The 6,532-nt window shown below is 47.0% G+C and overlaps 1 protein-coding gene across 4 annotated transcripts in view; it reads left to right on the top strand.

Moving 5' to 3' along the window:
• The first annotated feature begins 2,032 nt into the window (after positions 1-2,032).
• Positions 2,033-6,532, top strand: part of TMEM150C (transmembrane protein 150C) — a 25,170-nt gene continuing 20,670 nt past the window's right edge. For 2 of the 4 annotated variants that reach the window (XM_057383879.1, XM_057383878.1), the window contains exon 1: positions 2,197-2,261. The gene's annotated coding sequence lies outside the window, so the exon portion shown is untranslated. Of the gene's footprint in view, positions 2,262-6,532 lie in introns of all 4 variants that reach the window. The other 2 variants (XM_057383882.1, XM_057383880.1) reach the window with 2 other exon arrangements.

The following is a 6,532-nucleotide window of genomic DNA, read 5'->3' as shown; positions in this document are numbered from 1 at the left end:
AAACACCTCCCAAAGCAGAGGGCTTTGTGCATCACACATCAGAATTACAGCAGTGTTTGGCTTGGCATTTCCAGCTATGCATTCAGTGCAGCTCAAAATACCTCCCCCCTCAGCATTTCTGAATGTCAGGGGAAGAGGAGGCTGTCAAATGGAAGGGYAGCTAGAGATTTGATTTCTTTGGGCTTCCTGGCCAAGCTGATAGAGGGGGAAAGGAAACTGGAAGCTGACAAAAACTGGAAAGGAGACGGTGGCAAGTTCTTGCGTGTGAAAATCCCACTTAATTAGAAAAATACCGGCCCAGTGTGTCTGCAGGACAATGTTTAGGCCAAAAATATTAAACAATTTATTTAAATTTTGCTGTTAGTTCTCTTTGTTTCTGCTGAGATGGGCCTGAAGACCCRGGTGTGCCTGAAGATGTGTTTGGATGTGCATTCATCTGGAGTCAGAGCCATTTGACAGACACAGGATTTACTCACACACAGGAATAGATATCTCCCCAACCCTGCTGCAGTGCCTGCAGGAAGGTGTGGAAAAGCTGTCCTGGAGCTGGGGGGTTCCTGACCTGCTGGTTAGAAGGATAGAGCTGTTCCTTCCATGGCAAAAAACATAGAGAGCCTGCCTTCAAAGCGATGTGTGTAATGGGTTTGGGCTTGGGGTGTTTGTGTAGGAGAGAAGCTTGGAAGATGTGCAAATGCCTGACCCCACCAATGCTCACATCCTTTCCCTTTGCAATTTCCTGACAGGGAGCTGCAGGGAATGCACCAAATTACACAGCTTCCTGTTGATCTTCATCGTTTTTCTTTTGTACTGCTCTTCCTTGGACTTCCTTAGGCTCATTCCTGTTGAGTGCCAGGTGTAAGAAGGATGAGTGGMCTTGCAAAGAGGCACACGCTGTTCTGAGCCGCTCTCAATACCTGAGATTACAACAAGGTAATATTCCCCCCACCCTGCCCCGGCTATAAGACTTCAAAAGCAGCAGCAGTTGCAGTGTTTTTCAGGGATCTGAGGTTGAAATTGAAGCCATTGTCAAGTTACCCGGTTTTGAAAAACTGAAAATAAGTAAAGAAACATTGTTCAGAAAAGAAAAAGCTCCTCCATCAAATGTCTTATCTGGAAGCTTATGCTGCCTGAATCCCTCTTCTTGTGGATAAAATTCTCCCTGTGGTAGAGTTGATAAAAAAAAGCATCAGCCTTCGCAGGAAAACTAGTTTTTTAGAGAGGGTGCCTCAAATTTCGGTAAGACAAGGAATACTTGTGTATTTCCTTTTTTGCTTGTCTGTATTTTTGTGYTTGTTTCAAACTTTTTGATAATTTMTTTTGKTTTTTGGTTTTTTGAATAATTTTAGTCATGCTCTTTAGTGTGGTTTTCTCTTCCCCAAGAAGATGTAGGGTCTGCGGGGGGCAGGAAGTGCCAGTGCCATTTCCCAGGGTCAGTGCTGGATCCATCCTCTGTTGAATTAAGTGATGTGGGGAAATTGTGGAGCCTTGATAGGGCGGGTGCTGGGGCATAAGCTGCACTTATTTCTGTGGATTTTGGCATTTCTCCAGCTGATGTGGTGGTTAAAGACCTGGCTAGAGCTCTCTGAGCAGTRTTGAGGGGCTGCTGGTGCTGGATTTAACCAGGGATATGTTGGCTGTCTTCTGACACCTGATGGTGTGACAGTGCTGATCCTGTGTCTGACTCTGTTCTGGGCACGTTGAACCATCTGGAATAACTCCACACAGGGGTGGAAACAGGGGTTTGTACTTTGCCCCATGCACTGTTGCCCTGAGCATTTCCAGGCTCTCAGCTTTGGCACACAGCAGGCACTGGGTCGCTTTCACCTCTTTTCCCAGAAATGGTGGGGCCCTTAGGAAATGTGGCACTGGCTCTGGAGCTCTGCACTCCTTCCAAGTGAAAACTCCCCAGCAGGTCACCTAGGGGAATGCCAGCCTGCCCTGTGTACTGCCTTGGCACAGTCTCTAGAGGAGGATCTAATCTGTAAATTGCAGCATCGGGGAGGATTTAATCTCCAAGTTACAGCACGTACGTGGTTGTGTAAACATSGATGAAACCCGCCCGCCGTCGGGGCTGTGCACAAACACGGCAGTCAGGGTTTGGGGTGAGAGCAAGGCTGTGGTGGCTGACTGCACAGGAATCCCCAGGCTCCATCCGACCCCATCCCTGCTGCAGCTGGGCTGGGGTAATCCCTGGAGCAGGAGGGATGAGCAAAACCTGCTGGCACTGAAGCTACACCTCGAGAAAGGCGCTGCAGGGAGAGGTGAGTGCTGGCGCTGAAGAGATGCACCAGGGTTTGYGCTCTTGGGGTGTGAGGGGTGCATTTCTGCTCTGCCCTGCACTTCCTCCTGTTCCTTGTAAACCCTGGGAATGTCTGCATCCCTCTGCAGMTTGGAAGTGCAAGGCAACTGCTGTCCCCTGGCTGGCAGCCAGAACACAGCTTTCTAGAAATAAGCCCAGCAGATGGTAAATGTGGCCTGACTGCAGGTACCACATTCTGCTGCCAGGATGGGAGGCTCCGAGGCAAAAAAAAAAAGATTTTCTGAAAGGTCTCCTGTGTCCCCATGAACCTCAGAATCCATGCAAGGYTGGAAGTGGACTTAGGGGCTCTGGTTAGACAACATTTGGGGTTTTTCAGCTGGGAGGTCTCTCACTTTGGAAGGGTGGTTGATGATAAATCAGCTCCCAGACTGTGGCCCCAAAGGCATGGCCAGGCTGGATTCATATCAATATTTTTGCCCCTGGGTTGTTTTGTAGCTCTACCCTTTGTGCAGAAAGGCTGTCACAGGGTGTTGCAGGGTATTCACYGCCTTCTGGATTATGGGAATCAGGATTCTGGTTATGGGAATCAGGGTGCAATTTCCCACAAGACTTTATTTCAAAATAARAAGAATGAAAAACAAAACTGAAAGCAGTTTTCCCAGTGGGAAAGAGGGCAGTTGCTAACATGTGCCCATGTATCCCAGCTCCCACAGTGGCTCTGGCACAGCTGAGCCTGGCCTGGGAGCAGAAATCTCTGGCAAAAACCTCTGCCCAGCAGCACCAGCCCCACTAAACTGGGGAGAATAGAGGGGAAAATTAAAAAAATCAGAACTCCTGGTGTGTCCCTGCATGGGCAGAGTTGCTCACTGGATAGTTTGGAGGCTTTTGCTGTTTAAACCACCCTTTGCACATGAGGTACACTGCTTTTACTGAGTCCATCTCCTGCTGCCCCACTCCCTGGAGAGTGAAACCCTGACTGAGGCTTTTTCTGAGAAAACAATAAAAGAATTCCCATGCTGGATTTGTAGACAAATGAGCTGTGCCACTGTTCCTCCCCTTCCTGCACTAGCCATGGCCAAACTGGGGTTAAAGCCAAAAGGGCAAAGGTAAGGCTCTGCCCCACACAAGCATTTTAAAAGATAAATCTACTGCCCAGGAGAAGTTGATGAGCAGCAAAGCCTGCCTGCAGAAAAATAAAAAAGAAAATCCCCTTTTGCAGGACTTGGAAAATGATTGGAGGAAAGGCTCCAATGAGCAGCACAGATAAAAAAAAATGTAGGTGAAACAGTGCTTACCACATCTGCACAGTATGTCTAACCTTTGTATTAAYTGTGGCTACTAAATTTTCCTCATTGACACGATTCTATTAGCATTTATAAACATGGTAATAGGAAATAATTATTTTACACAATCTCGTTATTCTTAAAAAAAAAAAAAAAAAAAAAAAAAATTTTAAAAAAAAACAATTTTTTTAAAAAAAAAAAAAAAAAAAAAAAAAAAGTATTTTTTTCCTCAGCACTTTCTGTGCTCCATGTAGGGCTGTCCTCCTGCCAGGCCAGAATACACACCAGTTTGCAGCTCTCATCTGCACACACTGCCACTGTGAAGTTTCTCACCCAGAGGYCACACCCTGACTACAAATCCTCTTTATCCCATGTATTTGCTATTACAGCAGTAATTTTTTTTCTTGTCTTTTTATRGAAAAAAAAATTGTTTCCATTTTCTCCATTTCCTTTCCTCATATTCCTTTCCTTTCCAAATGGTGTCACTTTGCTGMAGTTAGATGGAGTGGGTCTCTTCAGTTTGCTGCTCCATTCCCTGATCTAGGTGATTTTTTCTCGGTGGGGATCATGTGGGTGAACTGGGAAGAGCTTCATCTTGGAGGGCTGGGATCTGGGGACATTCCTTAGGGTGAGAGAGTGCACTTTGCAGGTGTCTGCCTCTCCAGCCGCCCTGAGCACACCTTGCCAAAGCCAAGCCCTGGGTGCCATGCTCTGATGGCATCTGTTTGTCAGCAGGGCATTTGGAGATATGAAGTCTATCACAATATTTGAAGAGCTCGATAAAGGAACAGATGGCTGCAATAAGAGATGATCTGGCTGATGAAATGAGRGTTAACACGTAAACTGACAAACTGCTTTAACTGATTTTTAACAGTTTCAACTGTATTTAATGCATGCATCAGGGTGTGGAGCAGCTCCAAGGGCTGCTGCTGAGTGATCCTTTGGTTCATTTCCCCCACTGCTCCTCTTTCTGGATGGGCAACCTTTCGTGCRGCCTCACTCCAGCTTTGGAGCAGAAAGGAGCAGGACAGGAGAAAAAAGGTGGCAAGTATATTTTCAGAAGACATGTATCTCCCAGAAATCAAAGCAAACTCAAAGCAATTCCCTTTTCCATTTTCCTCATCTCTGTGTACCTTTTCTTCCCACAAAAAAAAAAGTCCAGTCTAGGATAATCACAGCCAGTCTTCAGTGGCAGTATCACCCTGGGAAGGACTGCAACTKCTTCCTCCTGAGCTGTGAGTGAGGTCTGCAAGGACAGGAGTTAGCTCGATGGTAGTCCTCTATTTCACGTGAAAAATTAAATACCTGCAAAGCCTAATGCTGCTACTCGCTGTCAGGACATGGGGGCTCAGAATTCCCACTTTCCCTGGAAGAATGCAGATGTGAGCGGCATGAATGTCTCTTTCTTCCCGCACTGGGTGGGCTGCAGCACATGCTTGCTGTCCCCAGGCTGTGCCCTTTTTTCAAGCTGTGATTTTTTAATTTGTAATAAGTTTTTGGTGGGCCTGTCAGCATCGTGCGTTTTCCCGCACTCTGAGGGACACCATCTGCTCTAAGAAGAGCTGTGAACAAAATGTCTCAGACACTCTGAGTTTACCAAAAATGAAATTGCCTTAAAATCCCATATGGTGCATTGTTTCCCTTCCAGCACTGGCTGACAGCAGAGGTGAAGTGACTAAGGCAGTTTCTGATTAGTTGCTGCATTTTCCTTTCTGGCCAAAATCGTTGGGGCTGAGCACTGTCACTTGTCACCCGTTTGACAGAAGGTTTTCTTCAGCCTCAGCTGCTGAAAGCCAGGGGGAACTGAGTTACAGACACCTCCYCTTTATTAATTTTAAAGTGAGCTTCCTTGACTTTTGCTGTCATGAGAAGCTTTGTAGGGAGGGATGTGGTTGATGCTGATACCTCGAGCATGTTGTTTCCCAGGCACCTGATTTTGGGGTCTCTCTTGGTGACATGGAGGCAACAGCAGCTCCTTGCCATGGGGAGCCATGCCTGGAAGTCACTTGTTGTGGCTCCTGAGCGTGGCAGTGCCATGGGGCAGTGTCAGGTGCATGCAGAGGGGAAACCTGTCCAAGATCTCTGGCTTTTGTGGTATTGCAAAAAAGCAAATGCTGCATGAAACCATTTATTAGTCCAGGATAACATGAGATTTAAAATACCAAAGCAGGAAGAGTGTTATTTCAGCTCTAAAAATAGCCCCAGCCTTTAAAACACGGAGAAGCATCCCCAGTACATGCCTTTCTGTGGGAGAGTCTGTCCTCTCCCTTGATGATGCAGCCACTTTGGTGAGGGCTCAGGGGAGCTGCTGGTGCAGTGCTTGCTCTGAGGATCAGCACTCTGAGGGGTTTTCAATCCCTGGGGATCAGAGAGATGAAATCTCTTCAGTGTGTTCCGTGAGGGCCAAAGCTGCAGGGTGAAGGAGCATTGCTTGCTAGAAGGGCAGCATGTGAAATACTGATGAAGTGCTGATGTGTAATTCAGCTCAGATCTGGGGGCTGACATGGATTGGGGCATCTGTCTGTTTTGTGTTGGTTCATAACTGATGGCACCAGGACAAAATTTTGAGTAAGTGCTACTTTATTTGGATTTTAGGAAAACAAACAAGACAGTCGCTAATTAACATCAGTCATCCTGACAGAGAGAGAGGGGAGGGAGAGGAAAAAGAAGTGGTAACATTCACGTTGATTTAATGCCATGAGGAYAAGGCAGAGAAGGGATCCCTCCATCCTAGGAAACAATCCCAAATGGTTATCACCGAGCTGTTTTGCTGGGAATGCTTCTCCTCAAAATTCCAACCACAGAGATACTTCGCAGAGACCACAAACCCCACCACCTAGGAAAGGGAAAAGGGGCGGAAGAGGCTGCTCCTGGGGTCTCTTGCTACTGGGTGGCTGCTTCCTTCAGGTATTTCAAAGTACCCATCCAAATCAGCAGCCCCGGAAGGGTTGCTAAGATGCGGGATTTGCCTGGCGATCCCACCGCGGTG

This window comes from Malurus melanocephalus, unplaced genomic scaffold (genome assembly GCF_030028575.1).
Source record: "Malurus melanocephalus ecotype Western Australia unplaced genomic scaffold, MMel_1.1 scaffold_668, whole genome shotgun sequence".
Lineage (NCBI taxonomy): Eukaryota > Metazoa > Chordata > Aves > Passeriformes > Maluridae > Malurus > Malurus melanocephalus.
This window is presented reverse-complemented; position numbering and strand designations above follow the sequence as displayed.